Below are 25050 nucleotides of genomic sequence, written 5' to 3' on the forward strand. Positions count from 1 at the left end.
CCCCCTTTGAGACTACTACATGGGAAATTTGAAGGTATGTTCTAAGGTTGTCCTTTAAAAGTAGAAATAAGTTATCCTATGGTTTTTTCTAAGGCTCTATTTCAAAGGAAGATTGAACCTATTCTAAAGTTTGTTTTGAAGTACATCTTGTGTTATCTTGTTTGATTGAGGAGATTTGCTTAGGATTGAATGAGGCTTATTTAAGCAAGAAGTTGGAGGTATGAATTATAATAGTTTATTGTTAAATTATGTGTTTTGAGGATCACTACAAGTCAAAGTTATAGCAACTTACATATTGAAATTCAAGGTGCAGATCAAAAGTTTGATGTGAGTAGTGATTGTGAGTCATTGTAATTAGGTTATTGTCCTCGGTATGAGAGCCCAACAATTCTTATTTTATATTTTATTAGAAAGGGTGGCAGGTTGGTGTTGGGAAAGGAATTTGTAGCTTCCTTCAGGAGGTTGTCACCTCCTTCTAGTGTGAGCTAGTAAACCTAGGGTTGTAGCTAGTAAACAAGAAATTTTAGCTTCCCTCGTAATATAAATAAATTGTCAATACAAATCTTGTGTACTTTTGATGTGATATAATTGGTTAATGCTATGTGATACTCAAATTGTTGAAATTTATGAAATACAAATTCATCCCCATCTCAATATTTTTGACAATTGGAATTACAGCGGGTTACCCTTATACAATGTAATAATTGGAAGGAAGATCACGATCAAGTATGGATAAAATATAAGGCATCTCTTTGAGAATAATTCAGGTATTTGATGGAAATGATTATCCATTATAGAGCACTTGCATGGAAAAATACTTGAAGGATTTAGGAGTTGATGTCTAGCTCACATTGTTTATGGCTACCAAGTTCCTTAAAATCCTCCAACTGTTCTTAATGAGAAGAAGTTGTTTAGCTTTTGATCCAGGTGGATATTGGTCGCCACCTGCAAAATCCACTTGGACCACCACCATTGTTTCTTTCAGTTTTTCAGTTTCCTTAATTGTAGCACAATTTACTATTTTTAGCAGTTTTTTCGGGTCCTAAACTTCCGGAGCCGTTTTGAGGCCATAAACAACGTTTTTTTGGCAATCTGTTGACAACAATTTTCTCATAAAATCATCTTTTCGTCATATTCCTCAGAGAGATCTTTCCAACGGGGTATCACACGTGTCAAACAGAGATAATATGACCAAGTCACGACGCCGGGAAGTTGGCTGTCCAGCTAACCCCAACGGGGCCCATAAACTCTTGGTGTTACATCTCCTCGGGTTAGGGTTTTGGTTGTTTAGGGTTTGCTCTTATTATTCAATAATAAAAAGGCCCTTGAACCTCATTGTAACGTAGTTCAGAGCCATGTAGCCACCACATCTCTTGTAAGAGATAAGCTACCATCGTCGAGCTAGTCTCATTTCCATATTGTTTGTAAGCATATTTCATTATTTGATATTAATCAAACAAAGTGTTATTTCTGCTGCATCTCTTTATTTATGGTTATATATGTAATTTGTTGCATTCCTGTTTAAATCCGGATCAACTTTAATTCCAAATATGCTCATTCCATCATAAGTGGATTGTCAAGAATTGTTAAGACCAAGTTGATGACATGCACCACAACCAAAGAGGTTTCGGATAAACTTAGAACTCTTTATTAAAGTGATGATAAGGTAAAGCATGTCAAACTTAAAAAATTCAAAACTCAATTTGAAAATATGAAAATTGATGAAAAAGAAGATATTGCTACCTGTTTAATCAAAGTAGATGAAGTTGTTAACTCCATCAAAGGCTTAGGAGAAGATATCAAAGATCTGTCGATCATACAAAAGGTAATAAGATCGTTTCGTTTGAGATATGGTGCTAAGGTATCTAGCTTAGAAGAAACCAAGGACTTGACCAAGATGAAAATGGAATATTTAAATAACATTCTTACAACATATGAAATGAGAATAGATACAGAAGTTGGACAATCAAACAAAGAAATGACTCTTAAAGCCACAAAGAAAATAAGAAACAAAGAACTCAATGTTAAAGGAACTGTAGATGATGAATTAGATGTAGAAGAAGCAAATTTCATCAAGAAGATAAAATGGGGAACCTGAAAACATAAAGGTTAGTTCCTTTTAAATATTTCAATTGTGGTAGAATAGGTCATTATGCTAAGAGATGTCCTTTTGGGGAAAATAAAAGCTTCCATAAGAAAAAAAAAATTCTAAAGAAGATAACAATTCTTTAGATGGGAGCGATACATAAGAAGGGGATGAAAGAGAAGTTCTCTTCCTAACCCAAGAAAATCAAAACAATGATCATGATGACGAAGAGATCATTAATTCAAATGAAGAAATAAAAGAACCAAACATGAGAATATATCCTTTTTGGTGACTCGAAAATGATTCAAAGACCGAACAAGAAGATGAAGATCTTAAATAAAAATTAAAGAATCATGAAAAATAAAATGTTGAGCTCAAAGACAAAAATATAGAATTAACAAAACTAATTGAAAAATGTGATGAAGAAAATATCTCTTTAAAGGTCCATCTAGAAGAAGAAAAAGGAATTGAAGAAGTAATGAAGATCCAGATGAAGAAGAAAGAAGAATACTGTAAGAAGCTTGAAGAGGAATTTGTGTAATTGAGGGTTGAAGTTGATAAATTCAATAAGAACTTGAATAGTTATGTACTGTTGGATAACATTCTCAACTTTCAAAGATCTCCAAGTGATAAAACATATCTTTGCTTGAAGGCACATCTTCAAGCAAGGACGACACAAGTTCCAAGCCTTCGAAGGAAGAAACTAAAAGGGAATTTAGAAATGTTTCTGCTCCAAGAAGTTTTTTTGATATTCCTAAGAACATCCATAACGAATAAGATCAACAATGGATTGAACGCCCCCCAAGGTAAAACAACCTCAAAAGATCATGTTACTCTCCCATTTATGAATACATTTTTCTTTGCCATTGTTACTCTTGTGGAAATTTTGGGCATAAAGAAATTCATTGTAAAATCAATGCAAGATGCAATTATGCAAGAAACATATATGATTATGGATTTGCAAGAAATGACCTTAGATCAAGAAATGTTCATGGATATACCAACATAAACTACAATCCATTTGAACCACTAATGAATCAAAATATTGTGTGGTAGAAATGCACTAATCTTGGCGACAAGGCACAAGATTGCAAGCTTATGAAAGAAAATACTCCAATCATTAACGCATAGAAGCCAACTACGACACATATGATAGGAGACAAAAAAAATTGTTAGCCTAAAAGGAAAAAGTGATAGTGTTGCGTTTGGAGATAACTACTCTGTCCAAATACTTGGAAAAGGTCTAGTAAATCTTGGAAGCAAACATATGAAATAAAAAATGTTTTGTTGGTTAAGGATTTGAAGCAAAATATTCTCAGTTTCGGAAAAATGTGTGATCAAGGGTATAATTTCTTGTTTGATTCCCATAAATGCAAAATCAAAGAAGAAAACATAGGAAGATTGGCTACAATAGCTGCAAGAATACCAAACAATATATACATTGTAGATGAAGCGGAGCAAAATAAAATTGTAGCCGAGTAAAAGAGGCGCAAGGACAAAAAATATGGGAATGATAAGAATACAAAAGTCTTGTTGAGTGTCATATTTTCAGGGGGAGCAACCCAAAAAAAATAAGTCACCCTTTGCCATTGATTTCAAAGGGGGAGAGAAAAGGAAGTGCAACATGGAGACAAAATAAATGGAGCATGGAGATAAGGGGAGCATGACAAGAAGTGGTTCATGATGGTAGGGCGATCATGAATGTTGACATCAATGAAAAAGGGAGATTGTTGGAAGAAATTGTGATTGATGTCAAAGGGTGAATGAGCTAGAAATTGTTTGATGATTAATGCAAAATGTTGTAATATATCTGATGTGCAAATATAATAAATTATTTGATAATCTGGGTTAACCATTTTATGTATTAACTATGATCCATTTATTTATCATCCGTGTATTATTACACCATATTATTCCCTTGGGTACCTCCCTTTGTACCCCATATTATCCCCCCTAGGTATATTATATTCCAGTCTCCTTAAGCATGTTTCGTCCCCAAAACATGAAAAAAACACAAATAATAAGATCTACTCAAAAGAGTAGTCCACTAGTACCATGCACGTGCATCTAAGCATACAAGAGAAAGATGAACACTCGATCTAGTTAGTTCTTCACTCTCTTTAGATGGAAGTTAGTTCTTGTAGTTCCTTTGTGTTCATGTGTTATGGGTGGATCATCGCACCTCTTTGTGTGTCTTCTAGGTGTTTTCGTCCTTGTTGCTAATCCTGTGAAACCTTGCTCGTTGTTGTCTTGCTGGGTGGTGTGGGTGGTGATATGTTGAAGTTTTAATTGGTGGTGTATCTTTCTTTAATTCCCCACCCGATGGAGCCTGAGTGGTATTGATTTCCTTTTGTGATACTTGCTTTTGTTTATTGTCTTCCATTATTACTTCTAACATGGACTCCTCATCTGATGTGTCAGTACCTGTAGAGTTTTCTGCTTGGGCCTCCTTGGACTCTACCTGTTTATTGATGGAAATATCCTCCAATGTAAGCTTCTTCTTTTTATGCCAAAGCTTCAAGAATTTATTTTGTACATTAGTATTGATAGTACCAACGGATTCCATCCAAGGGTATTCTAAAACAACATCCACATCATTCATATATGAAGCATAAAAGCTATAATGCAACACATACTTATCCATATAAATATTCAAATATTTCTAAATTTGAGCATCCTAATTATCAACATGTATGATTTCAATATGTTTTTGTGGAACTTGCAATTTTTTAGCCAATTTAACATTGATAAAATGATGTTGGCAACTAGGATTGATAGATACAACGATCTTCTCTTTCTGAATACATCCATGAACCTGTAAAATAGAAAGATTGGTAGAAAATAAGCCTTTATGACACTTAGTGTCATTCTTTCCAACATGAGACCACTTATCCAAGAGGAAATTTTCGAAGTCTTTGTCAGAAAGAGTCGCCATCCGCTTAGAGTCAAGTGAGTTCCACCATGCTAGAGCCTCATATGTGAACTTTAGATATGGTCCCAATCTCCACACACTTGGGCAGTATGACTTCACCCTTTTTAGGAATTCTTCAATACTAGGACCATCATATTTTCTTGTAAAAATGATCTTGCTAGAAATTCTAAAATAGAGTGAGGGTTTTAAAAAAAAATCACTTATTTTTGGGAAAAAATTTAAAATGGGCATAACTCGGTCAATGTAGCTCAGAATCCTTATTATAACCTATTTTTAGAAATGGAATGACCATTGTGTATCTACCAATGTGATTGGAATCACTAGATGGGCACACTTTGAACTTCGATTTGCACTGCAACTGTCCGATTGTCACAATTTCTTTTGAAAAAAGAGTTGATTTTAAACCAACAATATCTCCCTCATCCAGACTCTGATTTGACTTAATTTTTTTTTTTTTTTTTTAAATTCGGTGAATTTTCAAGAAGATATTAGATATGAAATTAATTTCACACAAAAATATGCAAAAAATGAATAAAGAGCCGTCATCCACAAATTTTCGTAAGAAAATTTCTGCAAAACAACTGATTTTAAATCAACGATATTGCCTCCGTCCAGGCTCCGATTCAAACACTTCTTTTTTTTGAAATGAGATATTTTTTTCTCAAGTAATTTATATATTCAATTTGTTTTTGAAAATTTTGCAGCAAAATTTTCAAATATGATCTACAAACTCACTGCCCACTATTTTTCCCAAAAATTCCTGCAAAAAAGGAAAAAAAAATTCTCCCCACTTTTCCCAAGATAGAGATATGATACCACTTGTAATATATCTAAGCTGCAAATATAATAAATTATCTGATAAAAAAAATCCAATAACAAATACACAAATAAGATATAAATGCTTCTCTTTATTAATCAAACCCTTGAGGTAGGGTAACACCATACAACCACTCCTTAAGGAAGGAGAATACTGCACAAGCTATATGCTTGTCAATACAACAATACTTGACATATCTCAATGGAAATTCTCTAGCCTTTATATAGACTTCATACATCCAATACCATGGGTAATTACCACGAGTCTCTTAATGCCATACATCCAATATAATGGGCTTATCACATTATTCCCTAACTACTTGTGGTCCCTTGTATAATGTGGGTTAACCACTTTATTTATTAACTATGGCCCATTTATTAATAATTCTTACATTATTACATCATATTATTCCCTTGGGTACCTCCTTTTGTACCCCATATTATCCCCCCCTAGGTATACTACATAATATGTATTAACCACTTTATTTATTAACTATGACCCATTTATTTATCATCCTTACATTATTACATCATATTATTCCCTTGGGTACCTCCCTTTGTACCCCATATTATCCCCTTAGCTATACCACAAAGGTAGTGAATTTGGCTACAAGAACACTTTGGATTGATAACTCTTGTCACACCATTTCGTTTGATAGGTCGTATGCCTTATGGGTCCTCTTGGTTGAATATATATTCAAGTTTAAATCTTGGTTCCCCAAATGGATGGGTTTAGCACCAACATCTTACCCTTGAAATTCAAGGTCTTAAATATTTATTTTCGCCCCTAGAAGGTCAAAACTATGATTTAATCTAGCCTAATTCCATGTTTCCAAAGACAACATTGAAAGAAGACATTATCAAAGGAAAAATTATTTTTTAAGTTGCCCAATCCTCCTTGTAAAGGTCGCCCTGATTAATAATTTTATTGTGGAAAAAATCAAATATTTTATGGGCATGTTGGCCCCAAACTAAGGTTCCCTCCACACACACACACACACACATATACACCCTACTCGTGGAGAATCAAAAGGACATCAACTTGGAACATTTGAAGGAATGACACTTGGAGTAGACCAAGATCTAAGAGGGCAGAAATATTTGGATATGAAGAACAAGGATCAAGGTTAATTGTATGTATGTCTTTCTGATTTGAAGAAGAGACTGAGACCTATGTGAAGACAAGTTTTTTGAGTGTGGGACATAGCTCTTCAAGGATGAATTTATGAAAGACAACCTCACTGATCAGAAGATGCCTGAGGTTCCTATTTGGCCTCTCTGAGGAAAAATATTGGCCCTCTAAGACAGATATCTGAGGCCTTCATTCAACCTATTTAGAGGACAATTTCATATCCATTCTTGAGGCAGATATATGTCATTTTTAGAGACATTCCTAATGCAAATTTGTGTCGTCTCTTGAGGTTGATTTGAAGTCTTCTTGAAGCATATTCAATCCTAAGATCTTCACTATTCAGGGAACCATTATGAGGCAGATCTGAAGGCTTGCTGTGGTATAGATCCAAGTATCTAAGGCAGTTCCTTGAGGCAGACTATCTGAAATCACTTGGGCCCCTTTGAGACTGCTTTGTGGGAAATTTGAAGCTATGTTCTAAGGCCATCCTTTAAAAGTAGAAAAAATATATTCCAAGGCCTGCTCTAAGGCTCTCTTTCAGAGGAAGATCGAACCTGTTCTAAAGTACTTTCTAAAGTACATTTTGAGTTACTTTGTTTGACTGAGGAGTTTTGTTGAGGATTAAATGAGGCTTATTTAAACAAGTTGGATGTATGAATTGGAATCTTTTATTGTTAAATTATATGTTTTCAGGATCACTACAAGTTAGAGTTATAGCAACATACATATCAAAATTCAAGGAGAAGATTAGAAGTTGGTTGTGAGCAATGATTGTGAGTCATTGTAATTGGGTCATTGTCCCCGGTATGGAACCTAAGAGATTTTGTTTTATCTTTTATTATAAAAGGTGGTAGGGTGGTGCTAAGGAAGGAAGTTGTAGCTTCCTTTTAGAGGTTGTTGCCTCCTTCTAGAGGGAGCTGGTAAACCTAGGGTTGTAGCCTTTCCTGTTATAGTTGGTAAACCAAAAGTTGTAGCTTCCCTCATAATAATTTCTTCCCAAAAGGAAAAAACATAATTTCCATTATGAAAGAAAATTACATGTTGTAGGATCGAGTCAAATAACATTAAAATTGTAATTGAATGTCCAACCTATAAAAATGAGAATGATTGTATCTCTATATGATCTATTGACAGCGTAAAAATTATTTTAAACAACTTTGATATAATTACAAAAATGATAATAACAAGTATGGAACTAAAGTTTGACTATAACTTAGTACAAAAAATAAAATTGAGGTCTTTGTAACATATAGACTAAATTATGGATTATGGTTGTGAAGTCCCATCCTGAGTGCCTTCTATGAAATGTTGATGATAATAAGCATAGTTAACATTACCTATCTGCTCAAAAATATGCCAAATGCATAGATCCTGCTGCACTTCTTCCTTGGAAAGTGCATAAGAAATTGTGTTTCACTCTCTATAAATGTGAAGGCATGAAATGACATCAAAATTCCTTAGCTTCCCTCATGATATAAATAAATTGTCAATACAAATCTTGTGTACTTTTGATGTGATATGACTAGTTAATGCTTTGTGATATTTAAATTGTTGAAATTTATGAAATACTTATTCACACCCCACCACACCCTTCCCTCTCCCCCCCCCCCCCCCCCCCCCCCCCCACCAAAAAAAAGAAGAAGTATTTCCAATAATAGTCACAATGAGACACTTTAAGTTTTGAAACATATAAGTTGGTTAATTGATAAAATAAGTGTTTTTAAATTGCATTCTCTTTTGATTAAAAAACTACATTTCTTCTAGCATGGATTTGTTTTGAAAAAGAAATCACTCAATGTAGAGGGAGTAGATGTAATATTTCCCTATATTAATTTATTCTATTTTATTGGATTTATTGAGCAATTATTGTAACTTGTAAATAATTCATGAGCAACTTGTAAGGTGCTGCATGGTATGACAACTTGTAAATCATTACAATGCATAGTGATAATGCATGATTCAACTTGTAAGACATTATATGCATAACATCATGTAAATTGTAAGGCGTTGGAACTCCATGTACCCTTTAAGGTGTCGGTTACCTTGGTGCATCTTGTAAGGTATTAGAGCACAATGCAAACTATAGATGTCGGTTTGATTCAAACTATAAGATGTTGTGGTGTATGCTTTATAGGGTGCACTATGGCACCCCAATGCTTTGTAGGATGTATTTGAGTACACCCCATTGTATTATAGGTTATATTTTACCCAAATGCCTTACAAGTTGCACCATACCTCAATGCCTTATAGGATGTGCCATCTTCCAAGTTACATTGAGGCACCTCGATGCCATTCCCTAATTCCTTGTAGGTTGTGCTATGCATCATGCATGGTGAAAGTTATATGGTAATGTTATGTGCATGACGCAACTCAAACGGTAATGGGATGTGCACCCCATAATGCGATGGGATGCACAACACCTATAGGTGTTGCGATGAGTGCAACTTGTGCATGGTACATGTCCCTTACCCAACTTATAAGACATTGTGATGAATGCAACTTGTATGGCTATGGGATGTGTATAACTCTATCATGGTGTGTATCCCTTACCCAATGATAATCCCAACACCTTACAACTTGCATTATGCATGATTCCCATTGTGTAATGCCCATTTCAACTTATAAGGCACTAGAATGAATACAACTTGTGCATATGATGGAGGAGCATCTAACCTAGGGTATCATGTTTACTAAAGGAGTTAGTTCCCTAAGTTAGTTTTTAATTATTTACTGTATTTTTCCCCATAGTTTTAAGAGAAAATGAGAATTATTGTAATTAGGAGAAAGTTCCAGAGCATTTTGGAAGAGTTGAGAGATTTGAGGGTTAGTTAGATCTCATCTAGAGATAAGGGATTAGGTGAGAGTTTTTATGGATCATGAGAGATATTGTGGGAGTTTGTTTAGGATCTAGAACCTACTTTGGGTTCAGATCCACTTGTATAAATCTAGGTGATACCATTAGGCATGTAAGTGAAAGAAAGTGAGGAATGAATAATGAGTAGGCCAAGAATCCTCTTTCCCCTTAGCCCGCGCCATCATTTTGGTATCATATCCATTTGATCTTTATTTTTTTAAGCATGGAGTAAGTTGTGCATGATGAGTTCGTCGATGAGTTCATGTTGCATAGATTAGTGTGAAGGCCAAGTTGCAGAAGATTAATGTGGAATTGTGGCTAATATACAACATACATCAAGGAGTGATTAACCATAGCTGTGTAAATCATGGAGCTGACCTTTGGCGAGTATAAGTTTGCAGCATAAGCGAATGTTGAGCAGGTTGCTGGAGTGAATGAAACTTGTTTGTGAGGCATCAAAATTCGCACCAAGCCATAGGCCGGCATTTGCGTTGAACTTACCTTGAGCCTACCTTGAGATCATGTGAAGAGAAGAGGCTCTTTTTGAAATTAACGAAGGTACCCTGCACGTGGCTCAATAAAGCCAAGCACCAGACTCATATAAAATTTGATAATTTACAATTATTATAAGTGGGCTTAAAGATTTATAATGCAGCATTGGCATTCAACGTTGCATTTGGTGAATAGTAAAGGTAAAGGTGTTGTATTAAAGGTGAAAGTAAATAGTAAAGGTAAAGGTGTTGTATTAAAGGTGAAAGTAAATAGTAAAGGTAAAGGTGAAAGTAAATGGTAAAGGTAAATTGGTGTTGTAACAAAGGGTTATAAAGCACAAATAAATTGTAATGGGTCATGGTGGTTTTTATGAAGATAGAGGATAAGTGGTTAAGGAATGAGAAAATCACTTGGTTAATAAATTTATGTATGAGTCTATATGTCTTATTTTGTTGGGAAAATATCTAATTGGTAATTAGAAATGCCTAGGAATTATTTTGCATATGCGTGGAGAGAAATCATATGGTTAGAATAAATGTTGAATGATAAATGGTGAGTTGTTGCACACAGTTTTGAGTGGCTGATATATGGTTTCATAAAACCATGTGTTAATAATAGCTTAACTTTTCTTTGTCCTTAGTTTATAAAGTATGGAATATTGCAAGGTTTTTATTGTTCATAGATAGTTTGGGAAACCATTGAATGGTGTTGAAAACCATGTGTGGGTTCGAGAATGCATAACTTCATTTATTCATGGATTGTAATGATGGTAATGTATGAAATGGTATATGCACATGATTTATAAAAAAATCATGAATAGTTATATATAACATCAACAAATTTTCAAAGTACTTTAATTTGCATATGGGTTGAAATCTTTCTTTAAGTAAAGAGTGTATGCAATGGTGAACATGATAAAGGAGATGAAGATGGCTATGGATAGTTATTTGAAGAATTCAAGGAAATCCCCAGTGACGCCACAACAGTTGGCATGAATGATGAAGAGTTTGAGAAAGAGATTGCTAAGATGAAGGCACGACTTCATGTGTTGATGGAGCTATTACAGAATCAGAAACATGGATGGATAATGAAGAGGATAACTAGATGGCCAACCAATCAATTGATCACAAGAAGACATAAGCACAAGTTGAAATTTTTGTTAAGGGAAGTGGAAAAACTCCAGGTAACCTAGATGAATATATGCATTTGTGAGCTAAACAAGGACCGATGCTTGGTGAGGACGATGATGATGCTGAAATGAAATATGTTGATATGAACGTGGGTTCGATTCCCACAGATGGTGCCACAAATTGTTTAGAAGACCAACGTAAAGATTTCAGGATAAAATAATCTATCGAGACTATAAAGCCTTATGTTTTTAAATCTGACAATTTGTGTGTGGATGTAGGATGTGTTACATATGATGGACAAGACACTAATTTTGTTTCATGCAAGGATTAAGACTAGTTTGTCGAAATGATTTCTGAAAGTGACCGTCAATTGCTAATGAAATGTGAAGAAGAATTACAATTACTGGAAAATATGTTGATGTAACCTGAATCTAATCAAGTTGCAGATAAGGAAGACAAATGTTCAAACAGTGAAAATATGGAACCTGAGATAAAATGTAATTTGCAATTTAATGCTAAAGATGACGAATTAATTTTCCAAACTATTAAAATTCAATCAAAAACTAAATTGGATGATGAGATTGAAGAATTAAGAAAACTGATGGAAAAAGCGCATAAACCAAGATATTGCAAGATAAGGCAAAAAGAAAACAACATGATGCATTTGACTGCTTGAGTATACATCCAAAAAGAGGGAGGAGAGCTACAACATAAAGTTTGGAAGTCTGGAAGACGAGAGAAGAAAACCATAAAACAACAACAACATGACAGAGCGATTGATTTACTGCTAGTGAAAGTTTGGGATCCAGGAGGAGTTTTATCAACTTATGAAGAGATATGGTCAGGAGACCATGGTTTTCTTTTACCTGGGGACTCTGATGCAGGAGCTTTTAACCTAGGGTATCATGTTTACTAAAGAAGTTAGCTCCCTAAGTTAGGATTTAACTATTTAATGTATTTTTCCAATAGTTTTAAGAGAAATTGAGAATTATTGTAAGTAGGAGAAAGTTTGAGAGTATTCTGGAAGATTTGAGGGATTTGAGGGTTAGTTAGATATTGCGGGAGTTTGTTTATGATCTAGAACCTACTTTGGGTTCGGATCCACTTGTATAAATCTAGGTGAGCCCATGAGACATATAAGTGAAAGAGAGTGAGGAATGAGTAATGAGAAGGCCAAGAATTCTCTTGCCCCCCATCAACATGACACATATCGCTTACCCATTGGTTATACCATAACATATGGTAAATGGATATGGACATTGTGACATATAAAGTATTGAGACACACACAACTTATCAATGGTGCATATAACTCTCCATCACTTAGACCATAAAATATGGTTAATAGTTATTTCTAAAGGTGAAAAAGCAATTCCTAGATTAAATTTAATATCTTTCTTTAAAATAAGGAAATTAGTACATTTAAATATTCTTATTACATTTTAATTTTGTAATATCAAATATTGATATATACAATTCCATTCAAATTAATTTTTATAATAATGCAAGTAAAACAACATATTTTTTATTTTTATTTTACACTAATATAGATTTTGTTTCCATTATTTTTAAGGAACTAAGATAAAACCAATTTAACTTGTCAGGTTCAAAATAAGAAAGTTTGACTTAGATTTAAAGAGTGTTCCTAGGGTGGCATGTTCATTGTGTTGGCTAAGTGACCCCAAAGGGCACTTCCAAATGCTTGGCACTATTGACCCCAAGCATTTGGATGGCTCCATAATTTGTGTAGAAATGTTTGAATGAGTTTGCATGTGTTATATCACATGTAAATTGTTTTATTATTATTATTATTATTGTAATTAGGTTGATAGTATGTTAGGATCATTTTGTTCTCCAAAGAGGGTGTTCGGGAGCGAGAGTTCTCCTTCTCGCCTTGATATGATTCTAGCTCATAGGAAAGGGGGCTATGACTCCCACTATACTTAGCGCATTACATGCGTTCCCATCACTTCATCAATCATGACACAAAAATGACACAAGGTTAAACATCATTTGCATATTGTAGGTGGCATAGGGAGGTACAAGAGGTCTTAACAGGAGAATTTGATTATATTTGCAGAGTTGGAAGAAAAAATTGACAACTAGTTGACCATTTTGGCCAAGAGATCATCCAACATATCCTTATCCTTTCATGAGGGTAGTGACCAACTAGTGTGGATGCCTGGATATTTTGCTCAATAGTTGTTATGACTCACTGTTTTTTTTCTTGCAGCAATATTAGTCTTTTTTGTCTTCTCATGCCAATGTACGTTAATATCTCACACAACCAACATGTTTTTATAAGTTTCTATATACAATTTGTTTTAGTTAGATGCGGTCTTAGCAACCTCAAGACTACGAATTTATGTTATTGGTCTAGTTTCCCTAGGTGGACCTGTGGTATAAATTTTTTGGTCAATGTAATCCTCATTTGATGTAATGCAAAATGCCTAACTTGAAAAAAAAGGGAAGAAGAAAAAAAGAAATAAAGAAATAAAGAAAGAGTGTAAGTCTCTCTATTTGATGGAAGAACAAATGAATCTTGAATGCCATTTAAGATAGTATAATTCCCCCAAAAGTGGTTTCCATCATAGTTTAAATTTTCCAAAAAACTTCCATCCTCAACCCATCCATATTAAGTTTGAGCATAAAACCTAATAAACTAAAACCCCACTCAAACTAATTTATCTAATTATTATTTCATATATAATATAAAAACATCAATTTGCTAATAATGTATCAAACATAACATAGTAAAATTATATAGCTACATAGATGTGAGAAAATTTAACTTCTTTTAGAATAGAGCACAACTTAAAATGATAATTCATTATGCATGTGATTATTCCATGACAACAATTTTTGCCTTTTGTGAACTTTTTAATGCTTACCAAGACATGTGCAAATATATGCAAACATTATAATCCTAACAACTTCCCATTTAATGTTGTTATATATCTATCTATCTCTATGTTATTTTTAAACTAATAAATTTTTTTATTATTTAAATTGTAATTTTAATAATATAAATTATTCTAATATTTTAAATTACACTATTTAAAATATCTTCAAATTTAACCATTTACATTTAAAAAACAATAAAAAAAATTCATATTCATTATTGTTAAATTTTTAATTATTTTTATATGAGTTTTTTTTTATCATCTTAATTTTTTTTTAGTTATTATACTTGTTAAAAAATTTCTTTTAAATAGTTCAACTTTTACTTTATATCTTTGGTTATTATAACTTTCCCTTTACTTTTTCTTTTGCTGTGCACTGTTTTTCATCTTAAAATATTTCATTAGCTGTAATAATTTCCTTAGCTGATATGATTTTACCTTTATTAGTGGTTGTGGTTATGAAGTCATGGCTTTGTCATGAAGTCATTGAAGAATTTGCTTTATTGCTGTTATAAATTTTCCTTGGTATCCATTTATGTGTGCATTGGTTTTTGAATTATTCAGTGGTTAATTTGCTTTATTGCTGTTATAAATTTTCTTTGGTATCCATTTAGGTGTGCATTGGTTTTTGAATTATTCAGTGGTTGTGGTTATGAAGTTAGGGCTTTGTCATGACCTGAATGAAAATTCAAAATGAATTTGGTTTAAATTCAAAATGAATTTGGTTTATTGGATGTAGCCATGAGGGGGTGAAATTGAATGAAGTCAGGGTATTTTAGAAATATGGTGAAATTGAAGTGATGAGGGGTGAAATTGAATGAAGTCGGGTTTTTAGAAATATGGTGAAATTGAAGTGATGGTTCTTTAGAAATATGGTTAAGTTTTTGAGTTTTATCTTTATTTAATTTATGAATATTTTTTCCGTAAAGATTTATAAATTTATAATAATGTTAATGTAATTTTTAAAAATAAATATAAACATAAAAATTTATTAAATAAAGTTATTTTGGGTGGTTCTAAAGAAAAAATAGAATACTTCCACCAAAATTAAATTTTGTCAAGTGACATAATGAATATTGAATATTGATAGTATTGACTATATATATACATATTTCTCATATGAAATAAAGAGAGTTGTATTTGTGAAAAAATTAAATAAGTGAACATAGAAATTTAATATTGTGATTTTATTGTGTTTTATTTTCTGCAGTGATTGCCATGTTTTAAGACTTTAAAATATTTATTTTGAAAAAAACCCTAATACATAATGATTTTAAAATTTATATGATGATTATTATTAATGTATTAAGTTTGAATTTGCAGGCTTTTAGATTTAGTTTTGTCTAACTATTTTATGTTTCAGAATTTTGGTAATGCAGTGAAACAATTTTTAGTTAAATAATAGTTTTTTGTTATTTAAAATTTGTTTTTGAACATAGAGTTCATAGATAAAACTTATGATTCCAACAAATTTCTATAATTTAAGCAAAAAAACCTCCAAAATATAAAATATTTAACTACACCTTCAAATTATCTCTGTCCATCTATTTTATCTCAATAAATCTTAAATATTTTATAACAAAATTAAAATTAATAAATTAATAAATCAAATAATCTTATTTAAATTTGAAAATATATATTAAAAATTCTACCAGTTTGACAAATAAATCAAATTCGAATTCCCATAAACTTCCCTACCTAACTTAGTGGACTTCTCAGAAACCAGGTAACTTAGGGTGAGCAGTTCGCCAAACCTCAGCTACCTCCGAATTATTGAGAACTCCATGCCTTCTATACCTAACATAGTGGACTTCTCAAAAATCAGGTAAGTAACTTGGGGGTGAGTAGTTCGCCGAACCTCAGCTACCTCGGGATTATTGAGAACTCCATGCCTTCTAAAATAATTGGAAATTAAAATAAAAAGAATTATTAGTAAATTAATATAAAAATTAGTTAATATTTAAGAGTGATGAGATTTCGCTAAACTGAAAATTAGTATAAGGTCAAAACTAATTGTATACTTATGTTGGTGGTGACAGCCATAATTGTTTCGAGGAAGTATCTGAAGTTATGAGATGATTGTGGTATTTTTTTTTTTTAAGGGAACGGTTATTAATTTATATAAAGAAAAATTATGTTGTACGCTAGTTTTTTTTACATATTTATAGCGTATTTTTTAAGGTTTAGTTTAATTGGTAAATGAAATGATTTTTTTGACGACATTTGTAAAGAATTTTAGAAACTTGAACTTAAGCTGTTTAATGTGCAAAATTCGAGTGTCCTTGGGGTTTTTTTAGGGTGCTGAATTTGTTTATGCATTCAAAAATGTATTTTAAACAACAAAAAATCATAATCTTGCTTATAATATATATAAACAAATATTTTGAATCTATAAGTTTTGGTAATTAAATTATTTTAGAAATTTTAAATTAGATTTTATTATTATTATTATTTTTCAAGTAAAATGTAGTAATATTTCATTTTTTTTGTAAGTGTCACAAATATTTATCTTTCAAATTATAATTTATAATTAAATAGAAGAATATCTTTATATTGAATACATGAGTACTATTGCACATTTCCTAGATGGTGCTCAAGGGTGATGTAGATTTAGTGACCTTGATCTTATAGGGATATTAAATGAGATGTGCAATAAAGACACCTAGTCTAGAGAATAGACCCCAAACTCCTAAGTTAAAGCACCCAATTGAGTCCCCTCAGTTAGGTCAATGGGTCGTTGTCCCTCTATTCTTGAGTTAGCATTGTTTAGTTATTGTTCTAACTTAGTGTGTAGATCTAGCTTTGTTTTATTTATGTTATTTTAGTTTATATGCTACATCGATTTTATCTCTCTTCATTAAAACTTGTTAATTCCTTGAAATGCATGTAGCTTTAGTATCACTAGTTCTATATTCAGTCATACCATAAATTACACTTTTGATACTCTATGTTGAGACATGGTGGTCAACACCTTTATTGGTGTGCAATGAATTATTGACCTCTCTAATATAGGGTTATGAATCATTAATGGTTAGAAGAAGTGGGTTAGCATGTTTTGCACCTTATAAGTCTTGATCCCTAGTCTATCTTTTCTTAACATGAACATTTCACAATTTCCCATCCATCCATAATTCTACTTTATTTAACACAAATCATAGTGACATTGCACTTATTAAGAGGTTTCAAATTGTAACATATCAAATAGTGAACACAATCTCTACCTACACCTTTGAAGATTCCTATGTCGTGGTTAAGTCCAACGATTTTCAATGATTATTTTTCTAATTACCAACATTAAAGTCCTTCCACTTGTTATTGTTCCTTCATATAATGTGACCATTAATTTTAATGAACATTTAACATTGATAGAATCACCCCACCTTACCCCTCTAGCCCCTCTACACCCCTTCTCCCCCACCAAATGTTGAAAATAACAACATGAAATGTTAAAAATAACATCTAGAAATTCTAATTTAATTTGTCATTGAATTAAATTAGGAATTAAATTGTAATTCTATTCTCATACCAACTTGTAGTAGTTAACTATAAGCTAATTTGACTTAGTTGGCTTAGGAAATTCAAGTTGGAAGTCTATCTAGAGTCATTTAGAGCAATCCCTAAATTTTAGGGGCACAGGTTGAGTTCTTTTCAGTCGTAATTAATTAACTCAGTCTAACTGAGTTATAATCAGTTAAACTAGTTCAAACAATTGGAGGAACTAGTAGGAGGTTTAGTAGTGGGAAGCAACTTCAGTGCAACTTCACTGTTCCACCAATTAACTGAAGATTCACTCATAAATAACTTATGCATGTCAGTTAAGAGGAAGACCGAGTTGAGATTAGAGTTCAGGGACAATGTACTATCAATTGTATAATTTTCCGAGTTGTACAGATGGTGCATGCAATCAATAGAAGGCCTATGATGGATTGCGCAGTTATGGAGATAGAATTTCCTAATCAAATAGGGGTTTGGCAGGCAAAAAATTTGGCTAAGTGTTGGTTGGAGCTGGTTTGTGAAGCAGAAAGATAGATTGTACTTGTGCAGGAATTGTTCAGGTAGAACATGCATTGAATTTTCTTCTCAGATCTTCTGGTTAATACAATATAGATAGTCGGGGTTTTGAGTAGTTTCTTTCCCCAGAAAAATATCGTGTTATGTGCTATTGATATTCTTCCTTTTCTGCTTATTGTTTTCATCGATCAATTTTGGTTTCCGCTGAAGAGTAGAGTAGATTCTTGTCTTGTGTTTTAGCATATCACATAAGCTATTGAATCTACAATAAACATCTACATGTTATCAAAGTTGAAGACAGTATAGAAGAGGAGAATTCGAGTTTGTTGTGCAGGTGAAATCAAATTTGTAGGTTCATACTTTAGAGTCAACAATATGTAATTCTATAGTTTGAGACTTGTATGCTCTAGAGGGCAGCTCGATTTACATAACTTGGAAGGACATGATGAAGGCAGTGCTGGAAGACAACAGGCTCAAGGAATTCATAGATCATGATATTCTAAAGCCTCCAACATCTGATGCTAAAGATCTGGTTGAATGGAGAAAGTGTGTGGCAAAAGTGAGAAGGATTATCCTAGAAGGAGTTTGAGATCACATTGTCTCGAATCTCCACAGTAAGGAAACTCCATTTCCAATGTGGAAGACATTGACAGACCTATTTCAAAATAGTAGTGACCATAAGAAGCTGGCACTAAAGGACAAACTCATAAAGATCAAGATGGAGAAGGGCGACTCAATTCCTAAGTACTTGACCATGTTCACCGAATTTCGGGATGAGCTTGGAAGTGTCGGGATTACTGTTTCTAAAGACGATTTGGTGAGCTTGGCACTTCTAGGACTTACTAAGAGCTGGCACAGTTACCAGGACTCAGTTAATGGGAGGGAGAAGCTACCAGAGTGGGAGCGGTTGTGGTCTGACTTGGTACAAGAAGAGTTTTGACGAAACACCAGAGATGGGACCTCTTCCAAAGAAGTGGAAGAGGACTTTGCATTAGTCAACAAAGAAAATAAAGCCAAGGGAAAGAAGTCCCAAGGCGAGGAGGGCGACAAGAAGAAGGACGTCACGAGTATGGGCACTATGCCATGAATTGCCCACAGAAGAAAGCAAGCAAGAAGGAGCCTGCAGTAGAAGCAACAGGTGAATCTCTAGCTTCACAATTCGAACTTCATTTCACTCTAATTGCATGCATGGCTAGCACTGTAATGGGAAGCATGTGATATCTCAACATTGGTGCCTCATTCCATATGACGAGGAATAAAGATCTGTTCAGTGACTTTGAGGAGAGAGACCTCAAGCAGAACATATATTTTGGAGATGATGGGAGATATAGTGCAACCAACATCTGTATAGTTACCTTTCAAAGGGAGTCTGTCTCCCCTCTTAGAATCACAGATGTGACTTATGTTCCAGGACTAAAGAAGAATCTTGTTTCCGTCATAGTATTGGAAGACCATGGCTACGATGTGATTTTTAGCAAAGGGAAGGTTTTCCTTAGACACATCGCCATGGGACAGATGAAACAAATCGGTGTGTGAGTCAAGAACTTGTATGCTCTTGAGGTTGAAGATGCATGCAAAGCTTTGAGGAGCAAGGCAAAGGTTAGAGACTTGGTGGTTGAGAGGAAGCATGAATTACCTCTCAACATGTAGCCTCAAAAGCAACCTCAACAAGTTGTGGAACAACCACAATTAAAGAAGCAAAGAGGAGACTGAGTGGAGGCATCCACTCAAGCAGAGATCTCCATTAGGGGGAAATTTCGAGCCAAGTGGGTAGTGGGAGCACATGCATCCATGCCTCTAGGTCAAAGGTGGGCCGATGTGAAGTAATAGCCCCAAGAGTGCGGAAATTGGAAAGGTTCAAGTGAAATGTTTTGTCTCATGGATCATTACCTTGCTACGAGAGCCCACAATACACAGTAGCAGGATGGATTAGTGGCAATTGATGCAGTCAGATGTCAGAGTGACAAAGGAAGAGACTAGCAACAGTCAGATATTGGGGAGCATAGAGCAGAGTTGGCAGTAGTGTAGATGGAACAATGCAGAGTCAATAGAAGTACAAAGTTTTCAGTAGATAGTGCAATAACTAGTAGCAGTACGAGACTCCAGTGACAACTGCATCATACTGATTTAGTTTAGATGTTATTTTCGGTTTTAGAAGTTGCACTAGCAACAACATTGGAGAGAAGTGTTGCATGCAACACATTCCAAAGGTACCAAATTGGGATAGAGTTGAATTCCTTTCTTATTGAGAGGGAGCATTGAAAATAACAACAATAAATGTTAAAAATATCATCTAGAAATTCTAATTTAATTTTTCCTTGAACTAAATTAGGAATTAAATTGTAATTCTATTCTCTAAGTTAATTTGTCCTTGAATTAAATTAGGAATTAAATTGTAATTCTATTCTCATAGTAACTTGTAATAGTTAACTAAGTTATTTTGACTTAGTTGGCTTAGGAAATTCGAGTTGGAAGTCTATCTAGAGTAATGTATATTGATCCCTAAATTTTAGGGGCCCAGGTTGAGTTCTTTTGAGTTGTAATTAATTAACTCAGTCTAACTGAGTTATAGTCAGTTGAACTAGTTCAAACAGTTGGATGAACTAGTAGGAGGTCTAGTAGTGGGGAGCTGCTTTAATGCAACTTCACGGCTCCACCAGTTAACTGAAGATTCACTCATAAATAACTCATCCATGTCAATTCAGGGAAGACCCATTTGAGATTAGAGTTCAAGGACAATGTCTTATTAGTTATATAATTTTTTGAGTTGTATAGATGGTGCATGCAACCAGCAGAAGGCCTATGATGGATTGCACAGTTATGGAGAGAGAATTTTCCAATTAAATATGGGATATTTGCTCAAGAATTGCGCAAGGAAGTAGGGGCTTCGCAGGCAACAATTTTGGCTAAGTGTTGGTTGGAGCTGGTTTGTGAAACAAAGAGATAGATTGTACTTGTGCATGAATTGTTCGGGTTGAAAAAACATTGTATTTAATTCTCAGATCTTTTGGTTAATGCAATATTGATAGTCAGGGTTTTGAGCAGTTGCTTTCTCCAGAGAAATATTGTGTTATGTGCAATTGATATTCTTCCTTTTTTTCTTATTGTTTTCATTGATCAATTTTAGTTTCTATTGAAGAGGAGAGTAGATTCTTGTCTTGTGCTTTAGCATATCACATAAGTTGTTGAATGTACAGTAAAAATCTACACCAAACCATTCATCCCCCCTCTCACCCCTCCTATATCTATTTGTAGCCGCCTAAATGAGTGATGGGTCTTAACTTTTCCATTTAACATTTTATTATGGCAGGAGGGGGTGCTCCTCCCATAACTCCATGCTACTCATGTAACAAGTGAAATTGTGTTATGCGAGGGGCACACCCCTCTCATAACTCCTTCATGCAAATCTAATGTGTGGTCATTGGTTATGGGAGGGGTAGAAGGGGTCGGGGAGGAAGATGAGGGTGGTTGAGCTGAGGTGGGGCATAATGAGTGTTTGTCAGGCAACTCAAGTCCATAACTATTTTTTAAATAGAAAATATGGAAAGAATGAATGCTTAAGGTGAGAATCGCCAATAACACAACCTAGGCAACAACTGCAAGGTAACTATTTTTCTCAACATCATTGCCTCTATAAATTGCATCACAATAGTTAGTCTAGTAGAGGGAACACATACAAATATCTCATAACTTCTCTCAAGTTAGTGATTTCAAGAAGTAGGGTATATTTGAATTGGTTTTAGAAGAGATCCAGACATTTCAGAGTTGGATACCTTATGTTTCCCCCAAAATGAATAGTCTTATGTGGTTGCTAACTTTCCCTTATTTGCAGATGATTAACGCTGTGAAGATTGCATGATTTAGATACAATTTGTTAGTTAATGAAGTGGGTTGTACAAATAGATCCTCCACATTAGAAGGTTTCCCCACACAAGATCCTTAGCTCCCATAATCCATAGCATAGCTCCACCTTCCTCACTTTCATGTGCCTTACTTTTAATGCTCTATTGATTTATTAGTGTTTGTATTCTTGCTCCCATTTTTGTTTTTTAAAATTATTTTTTATCATTTAGCATGTGTTGTTCTTGCTCATGCTTGCCACCTTATAAATTGTGTAGTGTTTCACCTCAAGGGAGACATCCCTTCGAGATACACCACTGAAGTTAACATGGATGCTTTGTTGTACTATGAACAAATAATTTTCAGTTTACTAGAACATCATCACATGATCATCATTTTTTTGCAGTGGATTTTGATGCCCTATCTTGGTTCCTAGTGCTCTTTGAATTTTACATGGATGCATGTATCTCTTGAGTTTGAAAGCATATTTATCAAAATAGTCAAAATTTTATTTAGAAATGCTCTAACTAGAATTCATGGTGAAGGGACTTTGTTACAAACTTGTACTGAAACCATATCTTCTAAATCCTTTACATTATGTTTTGTTCATAAACATCCTCAATTATCCCACATCTAAAATAGATGACTATATTGACAAAATAAGGTGTCTAATAGATATGGTTTGGTATGCACCAGGTTGCAAATATATTAGCAAATTTATGAGTAAAACAATAAACTTAATAAATTTATGAGAATATTTACTTAATTTCCTAAAATACATAAACAACTTATTTTTTTAAAGATAATCTAAAAAAAATATTGTTTAAATTCCATAAAAAAAAGCACATAAAAATTGGGACACTTATTTTTCTTTTTAAAATCAAAATATAGAAAAAATAGCTATGAAAATTTCTATTTACTCTCTTTATATATATATAAAAGTCATGTATATGAAAAGTCAAGCAAATCTTTTTCTACTCCTATCTCTATTTAAAATAATTTTTAATATTTTTTTTAATTGCTCTCTAGTTTCAATTTCATTATTCTTCGATTTAGAGATTAATTAGTGGAATTCTTTTTTCTAATGAATCCTATATCTTCCCTATAGATTTATACACGAATAATTTTAAATGAATTTTATGTCATATATCAATTTAATATGTATTGTTATGAATTAAGTAATCAGTTTCACATGAATAAATACTAGGTTAAGAAAAATGTTTCGAATATAGTGACATGCTTGTGATCATAGCAATCTGAGGGAATTAAGAATTGTTTTTAATATTTCTTAAATTTACATATATATTTTCAAGAGAATTTATTTAGAAATTTCATTTTTTTGAAATTTTAAAGTTATGTATATATAATTTTCTATTAAAAAAAATCAGACTAAGAAAATATACATTATTTTTCAAAAATTAATATAATTTTTTATATTTTTTTTTTCAGAAAAACAATTATCTTACAAACTAATATAATAATGCTATATTGATATTACATGTTAACTTCTTGTTTTTCTTTTCTCTTTTCGTGTAGAAAAAAACAAATATCAATATAACAATTATACTTAATTCTTCCTTAATTTGCCATTAAAAAACTAAGTGGAAAAACCACTAACTTTCACTACAAGATATCTCTTATCAAATGAATCTATCAAATTCAAAATTCATTGAAAATAAATCAACATATTATTATTATTATTAAAAATAATAATAATAAATTTCTATTAATATAAAAAAATTACATAATTATAACTTGATATTTATATGACTATAAACACATTATTTTAATCCTCATAATAAATAGTATCATAAACCAATAAACCAATTAATGAACACTATTTCTACTGAAAATCAATCTAAACAAAATTCTATTTCATACAAAACGACCTAAACATATTGAAAACAAAGACCAAAAAGAGTGCAAAAACATAGAAAAATCAAGGAAAAAAAGAGAAAGATCAACCTCAATTAGAACTTGCCTGGTTGCAGCCACTGGCCCTGGTCCTAAAGCAGCTCAAGCTTCTATGTGCCGAAGCCTCTTGTCAATATCCTTCAACTACAACCCTATGCCTTCCGGAACCAATGAAATCCTATATTTCACATCGTTTCTATCTAGCAGCACCGCCTAGGAGAGATTTCATCCTTTACTAAATATTGATTCTAGCACTTGTGGGTATGGCCCCGTCCAACACCAAGAAATCACTGCCGCAGTCACCTCCGAGTCCAACAAACAAGCTGGGTTCCCCTCTGCATCATCCTCTAGGTGGTAAAGATCTTCCTTTATGGCCACTGAAGTCTGCACGTTGTAAGCTCGAGCCAACGATTATGCTCACATGCGTGGAGCCATGGCCTCCTCCACTTGTTCAACATTGGGCACGCTGGCACACCATTGCTATGATTTGCAGGGGAAAAAAGGCTCCCTGGCTAGCGTTATTGGACTTGTGCCTTGGAGGAGACCAAGGTCCAGTTTCAGTGATGAAACTTAGATTATCTAGATAAGAGAACAAGGCCAGAACCCATGCACAAAGCAGGCAACAAGACTATTCAACCATAGGGGAATGTGCCAAATTAAGCCCTGCTAATAGGGCTAAACTAGCTTTAAACCCTGTCATAATGAAGAGATAGGACTGTCTCAAGAGGTCCCTCTAGATGATGAGAGTAATTGTCCACCAACCTAATATCAATATGAAATGTGCGAAGATCCAACTATGGATAATTAAACTGATCTATATTTTGGCGCATGTGCACTATCAGAGATTTGATTTGCCCTGCAATTGCTGGATGCAAAATGATGATGATGGGTTCTTATGTACAAGCTCTGAGTATTATCTCTTCTTTGTTTATCCTTCGGCT

Source organism: Pinus tabuliformis, chromosome 2_1 (genome assembly GCF_031772625.1).
Source record: "Pinus tabuliformis cultivar Carrire ecotype Pingquan chromosome 2_1, CPIR1, whole genome shotgun sequence".
NCBI lineage: Eukaryota > Viridiplantae > Streptophyta > Pinopsida > Pinales > Pinaceae > Pinus > Pinus tabuliformis.